This window comes from Physella acuta, unplaced genomic scaffold (genome assembly GCF_028476545.2).
Source record: "Physella acuta isolate Inbredline_101_S28 unplaced genomic scaffold, ASM2847654v3 ptg001459l, whole genome shotgun sequence".
In the NCBI taxonomy this organism is placed as follows: Eukaryota; Metazoa; Mollusca; class Gastropoda; family Physidae; genus Physella; species Physella acuta.
This window is the reverse complement of record NW_026732974.1, coordinates 130166-143763: the sequence shown is the minus strand read 5'-3', so window position 1 is coordinate 143763 and position 13598 is coordinate 130166. Positions and strand designations below refer to the sequence as shown.

The 13598-nt window shown below is 38.8% G+C and overlaps 1 pseudogene; it reads left to right on the top strand.

Moving 5' to 3' along the window:
• Window positions 1–12334: 12334 nt before the first annotated feature.
• On the top strand, window positions 12335–12481 carry LOC131928069 (uncharacterized; annotated as a pseudogene).
• The last annotated feature ends 1117 nt before the right edge of the window (window positions 12482–13598 follow it).

Genomic DNA, 13598 nt, shown 5'->3' with positions numbered 1-13598 from the left:
ATTAAGATTATTAGTAATTGTGCAAGGATCTGGAGAGCCGCATCTTGATATCAAAAGAGCCGCATGCGGCTCGCGAGCCGCAGGTTGCCGACCCATGCTCTAACCCACCAAACACCTATGTACCTAACACCCGTCTCCCTCTGTGATATTTACGCTTGCTAAATTTACTTCGGTCAATTTTTCACAGGACCTCTTAAAAGTTCACTTTCATGCACACACGTTTTAAAACAAGCTTCCCTACAAACAGAGGCGCAGCGGCCCATTATGGCGCCCAGAGTTTTTTCCAGGCAACTCTTCGGGGGGGGGGGGGGGGGGGCTCCGATGTCTACTATCAACTTTGCACTCCCTCTTCATGTTAATATTGACACCGGCAAAAAAGCGGCCGTCTACCCCACGACAGGTCAAGGGGGGGGGGGGGGGGCGCTGTTTACCAGTTACCGTCCCATAATGGTTTTTATGTTAATGTCAGATTTTAACTGTGATGAAGAAAACAGTTAAATAAGCCCGTGAAATCGAGTACTGGTCTATTTTCCATAGCTCCGACTGTATAATTTGATAATGCAGGTTAAAATTAGCTTTGTTTTACTTTTCTACACCGTTCGGCGTTCTCAACCCTCCCCCGTTATATCGGCTTCAGGGGCGGCCGCACAAATCGCCCTTCAATAGCTACGCTTCTGCCTACAAATCCTCATCCAGTCAGTCACAGTGGCAGAGCCCACACTTAGTTCCACAATAATTCGCAGTGGCTGGCAATTTACTAACCCACTTAAACATCAAAATATCAATGGATCTAAGCATCATTTTACCCCCCTCAAACCATGCCCACTCCTTCAGAGGCGTAGCGAATGGGGGCGGGGGAGGGGGTACATATGTCCCCGGGCGCTGACCCCACGGGCGCCAAAATGTGTTGGAAAAAGAGTTAAAACCTTATGTTAGCTGCAGGTTCAAATTATTAACATAAAAATTATAGGGGGGGGGGGTGGTGCCAGCTACGCCTCTGCCTACAAAACCTCATCCAGTCAGTCACAGTCGCGGAGCCCACACTAAGCTCCCCAATAAATCGCAGTCGTTGGCAATTTACTAACCAACATAAACGTCAAAATTAAAATTGATCTAAGTATCATTTTACCCCCACCGAACCATGTCCCCTTCGTTAAAGATCCCTTTACCGTGTGTTGATTGTCTCCTGTGGTTGTCTGACACCCAGTGTTGACTTTTTTTCTCGGGGGGGGGGGGGGCACTGGATATTTTCGGGGAGTGGGTGGGCGCGGTCAACATTTTACGGGGGGGGGGGGAGCGGACACTAGTAAAAGTGTATGTTTATTTACTCTATAAATTCCATCTGGTTCGGGAGGGCGGTAAACGAAGAGATGCCTGGAAGAAACTCCGCTGACACCCCCAGGCGTGATGGTCCGAAGTCCGCGCCCACTTCACCACACGCATATCTATACCACATTTAGGATAGACGTGACGATTAGACAACAAACCTTCGTCCATACACCATTCAGTCAACATCATCGGTTCTCATTTCAGTAACATAAAAATCCCTAAGTCAGAGGGTCAAGCCAGCTTACGGTGAATGGTATCTTTAAAATTAAATATTATTTTTTAAAAAAAAACACGCTCAAAAGATATGCTAAAAGAGATAAAGTATGAAGCTACAGCTAAATGGATACAATATATACAGGAATTACAAAAAAATAAATAAAAAATAAACACTACAGACAACATGAAAATAAAATTAAGAATCGAAAGGAAAATGAACACTAGTTAAGAGGCGAACAAATCGCAATCGCCAACATCGTCATTCAATGTCAATACCCCAGCTCATGGTATGTGGTCTGACCTATTTAAATGAGATGGTATTATTGTTTTGAGTTTATATTTAACTCACTACTACAAGCCCGCCGGTTGGTTGAGGCCATGCCGAGGGTTCGTTCTGCTAGGGTTACAAAAGATCGAGTCGAAATTATTGTCCCTAGCTAGAGCCTACTTAAAAAGATGTACACACTTCGTAGTGTAATATTAGATCTAATAGTGCTAGATCTAGTCTATATTCAAGATGTATTGATTATTTATATTTTATTATATTTATTATTTAATCCACCTCGATCACGCCAACTTCATTTCGTGTTAACAACTCGTCAACTGATCATGCTGAGACTTGAGACATGTGTTACTTTATTAATTTGATAAAATTTACCTTGAAAGTCTCATAGCCTGAATTCCTTTTGGACTTTTACATCTTTTTTCTCGCCCGAACAAAAATTCAGTTTAAGCATCTTGATAGATTTAGATCTAGATCTAAATGGAATGAATATTCATAAGTGACAGGGCTTTGGCGTGTATGTGTCGACGTGCGCTTTGAAGAATAATTGTGGTAAATATAACAAGTGCGCATGCGCAGATATTACGTAATCGTGAGTGTGACACCGTTTTGACCAATCGAAATTTATAAGACATACAATCCAATGAAAGAACTTTACAGTCGATGTTTTTAAAGATTTGATTCTCATATGCTAATACTATTTGAACGGGTATAGATTTCGATTATAGGTACTTGAACGATCAGTGGCGTAGCGAGGTCGGGTGTCACCCGGTGCGGCACTTAATGGTGTCACCCCCCCCCCCAGAGGCATAGAGACCCTTCCCATGGACAAACTTTCAAATTTTCGATTTGCACCCCCCCTCAAACTTTCGATTTGCACACCCCCTCAAACTTTCGATTTGCACCCCCCCCCCCTCTAGTTTTTCTCTACATATTTTGCTATTTTTTGCCTTGGTGTCACCCCCCTAAATGGTGTCACCCGGTGCGGTCCGCACCCCCCGCCCCCCCCCCCCCCTCGCTACGCCCCTGTGAACGAAACCGATTTGGTATTACCAAAAATGACCATCCTAGCGATATTGTTATGGCCACATTATCTTTTTTTGGCAAATGATCTCTAGACGAGAACGTACGTCGTTTTTGACTTTTGATTTTCTCGTGTGCAGAGTATAGAAGAAGTATTGTAACCATGCATAAAATCGAAATTGAGATTCTGTCAAACAGAGTTTCTTCCAGGCATCTCTCCGGGGGGAGCTTAATTGTAAGATATTTTTCGCAGTAATTACCCTATCTAATCTATAGAGTCTCGAGTTCGAGTCCGGGTTCTAGTCAGTAGAACGTCCCTGAGTCCACCCAGCTCTGATGGGTACCTAACTTACGTTATAGAAACAATGGCGGCTGGTCATAATGCTGACCACACTGTCACTTAATAGGCCGAGGTCTTTGAAGCAGATGAACTCTACTTCATCTGCCCCAAAGATGATAAAGAATTACTGTATCTGCTTACAGAAGATGTGAATTCATCAATACATATATAACAAAAAACAGGAACGATAAAATGGGCTAGTCTTTAGGTATACTTACAGTACTAACAGACCCAGAAGCTTCAGCCATGAAATTGATCTCCCGATTCATATTCAAGATCTAGAATAAAAAATAAATGTTTTATTTGTAATTCAGCGGTTTCTTAATTTTTTCCTAAATAATGTAGTTTGTAAAAATTATGTATTAATGTATTCATGTATTCAATGGGATTACGTGGCAGATGGTGTAGCATTGCAGGCAGAGGCGAAGCAAGGGGGGGGGGGGGGCAGGGGTGCGGCCGGAACCGGGTGATACCGTTTAGAGGGTGACACCAAGGCAAAAAAAAAAATGTGCAAAATTTACAGAAGAAAAAAGCTTTTTTGCCAGTTCAGTAAACATTTAATTAAAGTTAAATAGTCTTTTAACTACAAATAGACAATTATTACAAGGGGTTGGGGGTGACACCAAGACGTAAACGAGCTAACCGTAGAGAAAACAATGCTACTTCCAACTGTATTATTAACAGACTATAAATATACATTGTTACCATTACGTCTGCAGTGATTACACATACATATACGCGTATGCGGCATATATTAAAATTATGGGCCGATTCACACACACAGACACACACAAACATATATGTATATATATATATATATATATATATATATATATATATATATATATATATATATATATATATATATATATATATATATATATATATATATATATATATATATATATATATATATATAAAGGGAGAGTGGTGGAGATAGAGAGAGAAAGGGAGGGAGAGAGAATGGTTGGTTTTTACCTTTAAGAAAAACCTTAAATATAACTTAATTTTCATTGATATTTGTGATACTGACCTCTATATTCCGTTAAGGAGCATGTATTGAATACAAAAATAATTAGTACATAATTGCAAAACAAATCTTTACCAGAAATCAGTACAATTTGATGATAAACTTCTTGGGTTAATTTTCGTCCTAAACTATTTCAGTACATAATAAACTGATGAACAATATACATGAATACAAGAAGGATTTAAACCGTACGAGCCGACCCGCGGCATATCATACGCCGCTATTTAGTTGTTGTTTTTTCTACTTTTCAGTTATCCATAATTTGTGAATTCGATACTACCAACGCTGCCACTAAAAATATTTCTTTAAAACACTCTAAGTAGCTCGTTAAGGACGATACCCCCCCCCCCCTCCTTCTCCACCCCCCCCCCCCTCCGTTAAAGTAAACTCCACTTAGTTACCCCCCCCCCCCCCCCACGTTTAAAATCGTTTCAAACTAAATTATCTGCCCCTATTAGTCGTAACTTAATCCGGCTTTGTTTGTAAACATTTAGAGTGAACCACAGCTCACCAGACCATGTAGGGGTGGAGTGGTAGGGAGCGCGTTTACAGCTTGTTTTCTAGCGTCTCCCAGAAGAGAATAATATATATAGATTATGAATCGGAGATCAGGAAGGAAAACTGCGTAACGGACGCCTGCGCACAAAAATGGGTGCAATGAAAATGTGTTGTTTCAAAGGGGACAGTATCACGCATACTAAGGGAGAGAAGCATAAACTTTCACACAAAAAATAACTATCAGACATACACAGTTCAAACTTTTACAGTGATATTTATTTTTCTACAGTTATAATACAGAATATATATTTTAATAGGTAAACGTCTAGCAAATATTTTCTAAAAATTAATTTTCTAATTTTTTTTAGACATTTCTTATTTTATTATAAACAGTGTTGTGAAATCATAAGTAAATTAGCTATAAATTGTTTTACATTATTAGAATGTGCTTTGTCAATAATGATTTTGATGAGTGGGATGTAATACATATTAACTAAGATCAGAGCATTCTATTAAGGGATAAGGTTTTTTAAAAATCCGAAATTAGGAAATTTCTAAGACTAATTTCAAGATGGCCGAAACCAGACAGACACGACTTTCAAAAAACCTTAGCTGGCCTTCGCTCTGTCCTGTAGATAACACGGACACTTCGCAAACTACCAGCTGGCCTGTGTCAACACCCGTAGCGGATACATATCCAAATGAAACTGTAAATGTTCTTGAAAGTGGAAGAAAAATCGGAGATGTGTTACAAAAGGAGAGAACTGTCCCTGTACCTGTAAGTACACTCTTCAAAAAAATTACGCTTACGGGGTCCGCACCTGGGCGGTATCCCAAAAACACGCTACGTGTGTTGATTAAAGGAAAAAAAGAGCGTCGACTGGATGAATTTATCTCAGAAGACTTGTTTACATGTGAATTGAACATTAACCGCTCACAAATTATAAATGTCTACAACTTAGGGAAACCAAGCGAATGGTACATCTCACTGAAATCTGAAGAAATCTATAACTCTCTACATCTGGTAGTAATCTGCGAACACTCAGATTATTGTAGCAGCATGTTGCTGCTACATGTTGATAAAAATGGTCAGAGGGGTCACTTAAAGTGGGTACCTCCTACCATTACTCAGAATATGATCAACAAGATCATGATCGAAATATCTGAGCCAGATACAATCGTGTCAACTTTAAAAATTGGTAAAAGTGACAAGTGGGCAGTTGATTTTTGCCCAAACGCCCCCCTAAAGGACCTACCCCACTATATTGATTTAGAAATTGGAGGAGAAACTTACACCTTGCTATTACAACTAAACGGCAGGAGATCGATATGCCCCCTTTGTGGCACGACAAAACATGGACCGGCCGCATGCCGAAGCCCCTATGTAAGGGAGAGAGACAATATAAATATAGACAACGATGGAAATTATTACGACAATGATCTACTTATTGACGACAGCGAAGATGTGTCTGACGACGCCGCCGAAATTGAACCAGCCCAAGAACCAGCTACAACTACAGCCCCTACCACAGAAGGTGAATGGACAAAAGTTCAGGGAAAAAGAAATAAGCTTTCACGGAAAAAAAAGAAAGATAGCTTACGAAGCAAAGAAAACGAACACATCATTGAAACCGACACCATACAGAGCCCTACACGACCAACCCCAACACGCCCAACCGCAAAAGACAGGACCACAACAAAAAGGAAAACTTTCACACCCCCTCCACTAATCCCAAAACAGACTAAGGCGGACCAGGTTTTAAAGGCAGTGTAAGTAACCTCACAATTTTAACCCTCAACATACAAAGTACAAGATACAAAGACAAGTTTTTAAGACAATTAATCGACAAACATAAACCTGACTTCATTTTACTACAAGAAACTAATTTCAAAAATAAATACACAGCAGACAAATTCACTCACAACTTAGGGTTAACTCAAGCACATCACAGCTACAGTTCACTAATCACGGGAAGCGGGTCAACAATTTTTAACACATCAAACAAGTTCAACATAACAGACACGCACGCCGACTCTGAGGGAAAATTAGCAATAGTTTCAATCGAGGGACAAGAGGGAAAACTAAGCATAGTCAATGTACACGGACCACATAGACCAAAAGACAGTAAATTTTATGAAAACCTGGAACATTTATTAACTAACAGATACAACCAACACGACATCATTTTGGCCGGGGACTTCAATTTCGTGGAAGACAGATTAGACATTTTAGGACCAAAAGACATAATTCGAAACCGTTTAACCGCAGACAAACCACACGCCAACTCAATCAACAACATTAAAACATATTTCAATTTAGTCGACACATACAGAGCGCAATATCCACACACCATACAAACCACCCACGGAAGTAACACATCTGGGAATAGATTCCGTCTAGACAGAATTTACGCCCCATCGAACATGAAAATCAACAAAGTAGAACACCTATTCTCAACACTACAGTTTAGCGACCATACAGCAGTTCTGACAACTTTAAAAAATGAACAAATACAAAACAAACCAAAACACAACACATATTGGAAATTCAATAATACACTCTTACTAGACGAGCGCTACATTAACATTATTAAGGACTTAATAAAATTTTACACGCAGTCATCACCAAAATTTAACAAAATCCAACATTGGGAAGATTTAAAACAAGACATTAAGCGGGTATCTATCCAATATGCATCTAGCATTAATAGCGTAAGGGCCCACATAGAAACTAAATTAGAAAAACAATTAAGTATACTGAAAGGAATCAACAACAACAAAGAACAAATAGACGCAACAGAATCAGAACTTTCTAAAATACAAGAGCACAAATATAAAGGGGCGCAAATTAGAAGTAGAATTGAACAAATAGGCTCGGAAAATCCCACACACCACACCTTAATTTTAGAACAAAGCTTTCAGAGGGCAAAACAAATCACACATCTCATAGATAACAACAACCAAGAGACGACTGACCCTGAAAAAATTCAATCAATATTTAGAGACTATTATACGCAACTGTATAAGTTCGAAGAGACAAACACAGACATACAAGACAAATACCTTAAGTTTATTAAACCATTACGTGACAGCGACAAAACTAATATTGACACCCCCTTTCAGCCAGTCGACATAACCAAAGCCATACTGAAATTAAATTCAAATAAATCGCCAGGGCCGGACGGCCTGACAAGCGAATTTTTTAAAGCCTTTTCAACCGACCTAATTTCTCTCCTTTTAGCTACCTTTAGAGAAATGTTTCTGCTAGAACAATGCCACGAAAATTTCAACAGATCATACATAACATTAATACGCAAACCCAAAACCGATCCTAAACAAACCCAAAACTATAGACCTATTTCTCTCCTAAACACTGATTACAAAATCCTATCCAAAGCTCTAGTCTCCAAAATTGAACCGCACTTGCATAAAATTATATATGTAGACCAACAATGCAACATCACAGGTAGGAACATACAAAATCACAATCACTTAATTAGAGACATTATCCACTACACACACGAGAAAAACACACAAGCATGCATACTCAGTTTAGATCAAGAAAAAGCCTTCGACCGGGTAGCTCACAAATACCTTCACAAAATCTTAGAAGCAAACAATTTAGGACAATACTTTACGACATGGATAAAAATAATCTATTTTAATGCACATAGTCACTTACTGATAAACCATAATATTTCCCAACCCTTTAGAATAAATAAATCAGTCAGACAAGGCTGTCCCCTATCTCCAATCCTTTATATACTAACACTCGAACCCCTTTTAGAATGCATTAGAAACACTAGAGACATTAGAGGAATCGACATCCCAAATCAATTAAACAAAAAAATTCTAGCGTACGCTGATGATACAGCTTTTACGCTCCAAACCGAAAAATCTATCATACTAATAACAGACATGTTCCTTGACTTTGGGCTGGGTAGCGGGTCAAAAATTAACCTAATGAAAACCAAAATTATGGGACTTGGACGGTGGATCAACAAACCCAATTACCCACTAAACATGCTAGGTACCAACAAACTAAAACTTTACGGCATAACCCACTATAGTAACCCACACACCAACAACGATGATGAATGGAAACAAGTCTTAAGCAAAATCCAAAACACCATAGCACTTTATAAATTTAGCTCAACAACAATTTTTGCTAGGTCATCTATAATTAATAGGTATGTCATCCCAAAAATCACCTATATAGCCACGGCTAAAACAATCCCAAAGCCAACAATTAAACATCTGAATAAAATCATTAGAGAGTACATATTTCAGACCACAATTTCAAACATTAGCCACAACACTTTAGTACAAAACAAACTTCATGGAGGAATAAACCTGCACGATATACAGACCAAAATCAATACATTCAGACTAACACACATTAGCAGAATAATTAGCCAACCAAACTTTCACCCTCTAGCTCACTACTATATAGGCATTCAGCTAAACAAACTTACAAAAATCAATAATACAACTCCACATTACATAGGAGGAAAACTCAGTCCCTTTTACACAGAATGTTTACAAATATTAAAAAAAAAACGAAAAACTAGTTCACAAAAAGTCACAAAACATTTACAAAAAGTTAGTGCAAAAGCTCTCAACTCCACTATACAACAGAATTCAATGGTGTAGGAAATACGCTCTAACAGACACAATGGACACCTTCAGAAACCTACACCTCAAAACCATCACACCCAAAGCCAGGGAAATAACTTACAGACTCATCTACAATTCCACACCCCTAGCAAAACAACAGAAACCATTTTGCCCACTATGCAGACAAAACACACCCGAAACCGAAACGCACATCTATTTAGAATGCCCCACCATACAAAACATGAAAAAGACGCTAGAAAACAAAATAATAAAAAACGAGACCTACAATATCGATATAGTCATAACTCTAAACAAAATCCCAATACAAAGAGATAGGACGGACCTAGAGCAAAAAGCAAGGACGGTAGTTATATATAGACAGACTATTTGGAACAGCAGAATAAAAGCAAAACACGACAAGGTACAGTTCACGGGACACGTACTAGACTTGATTTATCGTAGACGACTCGACAATGACAGCACTCAAACACATATACCATAAATTAACAACACCAAAACGTAAAGAACATATTACACTGCTTTTGCCACCTGGAACGCCTAATCGAACTGACACATCCCCCTTTCATCACACCCTCTCCGCCCCCCGCCCCTAAACCTCATGATCCCAATATCAAATTTCCCCTCAAAACTGCATCTCCTCGTCCCCATCACCACCACCCCTGTGATGAAGTACTATGTTAAACAGTGACAATGATGTATTATCCAAATACATTTCTAACAACATCAATGTAACTCCCACCCCTCAACCCCCATGTCCCCACTCTGTGTCGCATCATTTATCATTTGGCATTTCATTTTCCTATTGTTGCTTTTTGTGTATTGTTTAATTTATAAAGCTTACAAACATTGTAAAGCTATCATTTGTTACTATATTACTATTATCATATATGTAAGGTACTTTGGTCCACAACGTACAAATGACCCCAATGACCCGTACTCCTTTTGTATTCATTGTATTATCACCAAATTAACACTTACAGTTGTTTCGTTAACTTTACTAACTCTTTTATGTGAACACCAATTTTTTTGTATCTATAAAACTCCACTGTATCCCTACACGTGATAGCTACACGCCTACCCACCCCTAACCTGTCGGTACTTAACATTCATCTAAACATAAACACCGACTTGAACATACCAACCTTTCACCCTCCCACTAATTCGCTCACACAGCAATCTGTTCGTCAAACCCTCCCCCCCCCCCCCCACCCACACACACTACAAATGGTAACACATCAGCAGTCAGATAACACAGCACAAAATTTGACGCTTGGCCTGCCTTAAAACACGCAGTCACCCTCTCCACGCCTCGTCAGACACAGCTACCCACTCCCCCCTCTCCCCCTCTATCCACTTACCCTCAGACATGAAAACACCACTTTCCCTTTAACTGTCCCAACGACCCCACCACCCACCCCAACATCAATTTCGAATATCTATTCATTTACTTTTTAAAGTTCTAAATCTTGTTTCTTTCCCCTCATTTTTTACACAGCAACCTTTTGAAAACTCAATGCGACCAGTACATAAATAAACACTCCTTTAACTAGTCAACTTAATTTGTTTCCCTACATTGAAAATGCTCCACTGGCCCTTTGTCATTCTCGGAAAAATATCCTTTCCACTCCCCACCCAGACTTCTGACACGTTTATTTGACCTTCACCCCTTTTACTGCCATCTTTTGTAATTTTTGTTATAATCATATACATGACATCACGCAAATATCCATTATGTACATGTTCAAAACCTTTCGTTTTCATTTAAAACTATGTAAAAAATGTGATGTTGATGTACTTGTTTTAATTGCAAATAAAAGTATTAAAAAAAAAAAAAAAAAATTTTTTTAGATGATGTTGATGTACTTGTTTTAAATTGCAAATAAAAGTATTAAAAAAAAAATATTAACACATTCCTATTGTTGCTTATTGTGTATTGTTTAATTTATAAAGCTTACAAACATTGTAAAGCTATAATTTGTTACTATATAACTATTATCATATATGTAAGGTACTTTGGTCCACAACGTACAAATGACCCCAATGACCCGTACTCCTTTTGTATTCATTGTATTATCACCAAATTAACACTTACAGTTGTTTCGTTAACTTTACTAACTCTTTTATGTGAACACCAATTTTTTTTATCTATAAAACTCCACTGTATCCCTACACGTGATAGCTACACGCCTACCCACCCCTAACCTGTCGGTACTAAACATTCATCTAAACATAAACACCGACTTGAACATACCAACCTTTCACCCTCCCACTAATTCGCTCACACAGCAATCTGTTCGTCAAACCCTCCCCCCCCCCACCCACACACACTACAAATGGTAACACCTCAGCAGTCAGATAACACAGCACAAAATTTGACGCTTGGCTTGCCTTAAAACACGCAGTCACCCTCTCCACGCCTCGTCAGACACATCTACCCACTCCCCCCTCTCCCCCTCTATCCACTTACACTCAGACATGAAAACACCACTTTCCCTTTAACTGTTCCAACGACCCCACCACCCACCCCAACATCAATTTCGAATATCTATTCATTTACTTTTTAAAGTTCTAAATCTTGTTTCTTTCCCCTCATTTTTTACACAGCAACCTTTTGAAAACTCAATGCGACCAGTACATAAATAAACACTCTTTTAACTAGTCAACTTAATTTGTTTCCCTACATTGAAAATGCTCCACTGGCCCTTTGTCATTCTCGGAAAAATATCCTTTCCACTCCCCACCCAGACTTCTGACACGTTTATTTGACCTTCACCCCTTGTACTGCCATCTTTTGAAATTTTTGTTATAATCATATACATGACATCATGTAAATATTCATTATGTACAAGTTTAAAACCTTTCGTTTTCTTTTGAAACTATGTAAAAAAATGTGATGTTGATGTACTTGTTTTAATTGCAAATAAAAGTATTAAAAAAAAAACACATTTAACTAAATATCGGTCTTTTAGTTTTTTAGATCGCTTCTCGGCCTTTTGGCTAAGAACAAAGTGTAGTATCTGTTATGGTTCTACATAAATCTTAGTCATTTGGTTGGTCAGCACTTTTTAGGGCTGGCTGCCGGGGTCGAGAGGCGGTCAAATCTACTACTCAACTCCGCAAGCAATCAATTGCAAATCTCGCCATCGATCGTTGTGGGGTTGTGCCCACACATCCCTCGAAGTGCACCATGCCCTCGAGATGAGTCACCCAGTACTTGTATTGGGTGGCTTCAAATGTACGAGTGGCTAATTTTCAGTTTTCTAATTTTCAGCCAGACGACACCCACCTAGGAGAAATCTTAGATGGGAGGCTCCGTCATAATTGCCAGCAAATCAACTCAACATCTCTCAAAGATCAACCACGCAATCACATCATTACTAACAACTTCACCACTACTTTGGCGACACCCACCTAGGAGACGTCTTAGGTGGGAGGTTCCGTCAAATACCAGCAAATGAACTAACCATCTCTCAAAAACCAACTCAACTTACCCAAAATAAACACTCGTCAACAGCTTCACTCTACCCATTTCAACTACTTGACCAAGCTCAAATTCTTCACATCTACAATCCTCGACACAGCAATATCACGAAAACTAATCATTCTTCAACGTCACTTCGCCCACCTCAATTACTCAACTACGGAAGAATGCCCTACGACACAACTTCACTCCCTTTCAAACCACAATGAACTATAAAACAAAGCTACCTAGGAAAAACAATATCTCAACGCAAGGACACTACCTCAACCACCCTCTTCAAGCTCCACTCCTTTCGGTCAACTCTACCATGAACGACAAGACACCAAACTCATCTTCCCAATAACGGAACAACATCCTTCATTGACTACAACTACCAACTAAGAATCAACCACTGCTCATCCAAGATTGTAATACGCGCAAAAAGCAAGGCTAAAAACGAGAAGCGATCATGTATTATCCTGTACTCTATGTTATAAGAAACCAAGAAAACGGAAATGAAAACAAGAAATCAAAAGAAACACGGAAAAATGGAACCAAGAAAAAACGGAAATGAAATCAAAGAAACACGGAAAAATGAAACAAAGAAAACAGAAGGAAAATCAAGAAAATGATATTGTAAAATTGTGTATGCAATACTATGTATTACATGTATATTTTAACATGCAACCTATCCACACAGCTAGCTCCTGGATTGAAGGGAGTGAACTGTTTGGAAGGAAATCTATTAAACCTTTAAAAAAAATACATATAAACACTGTTA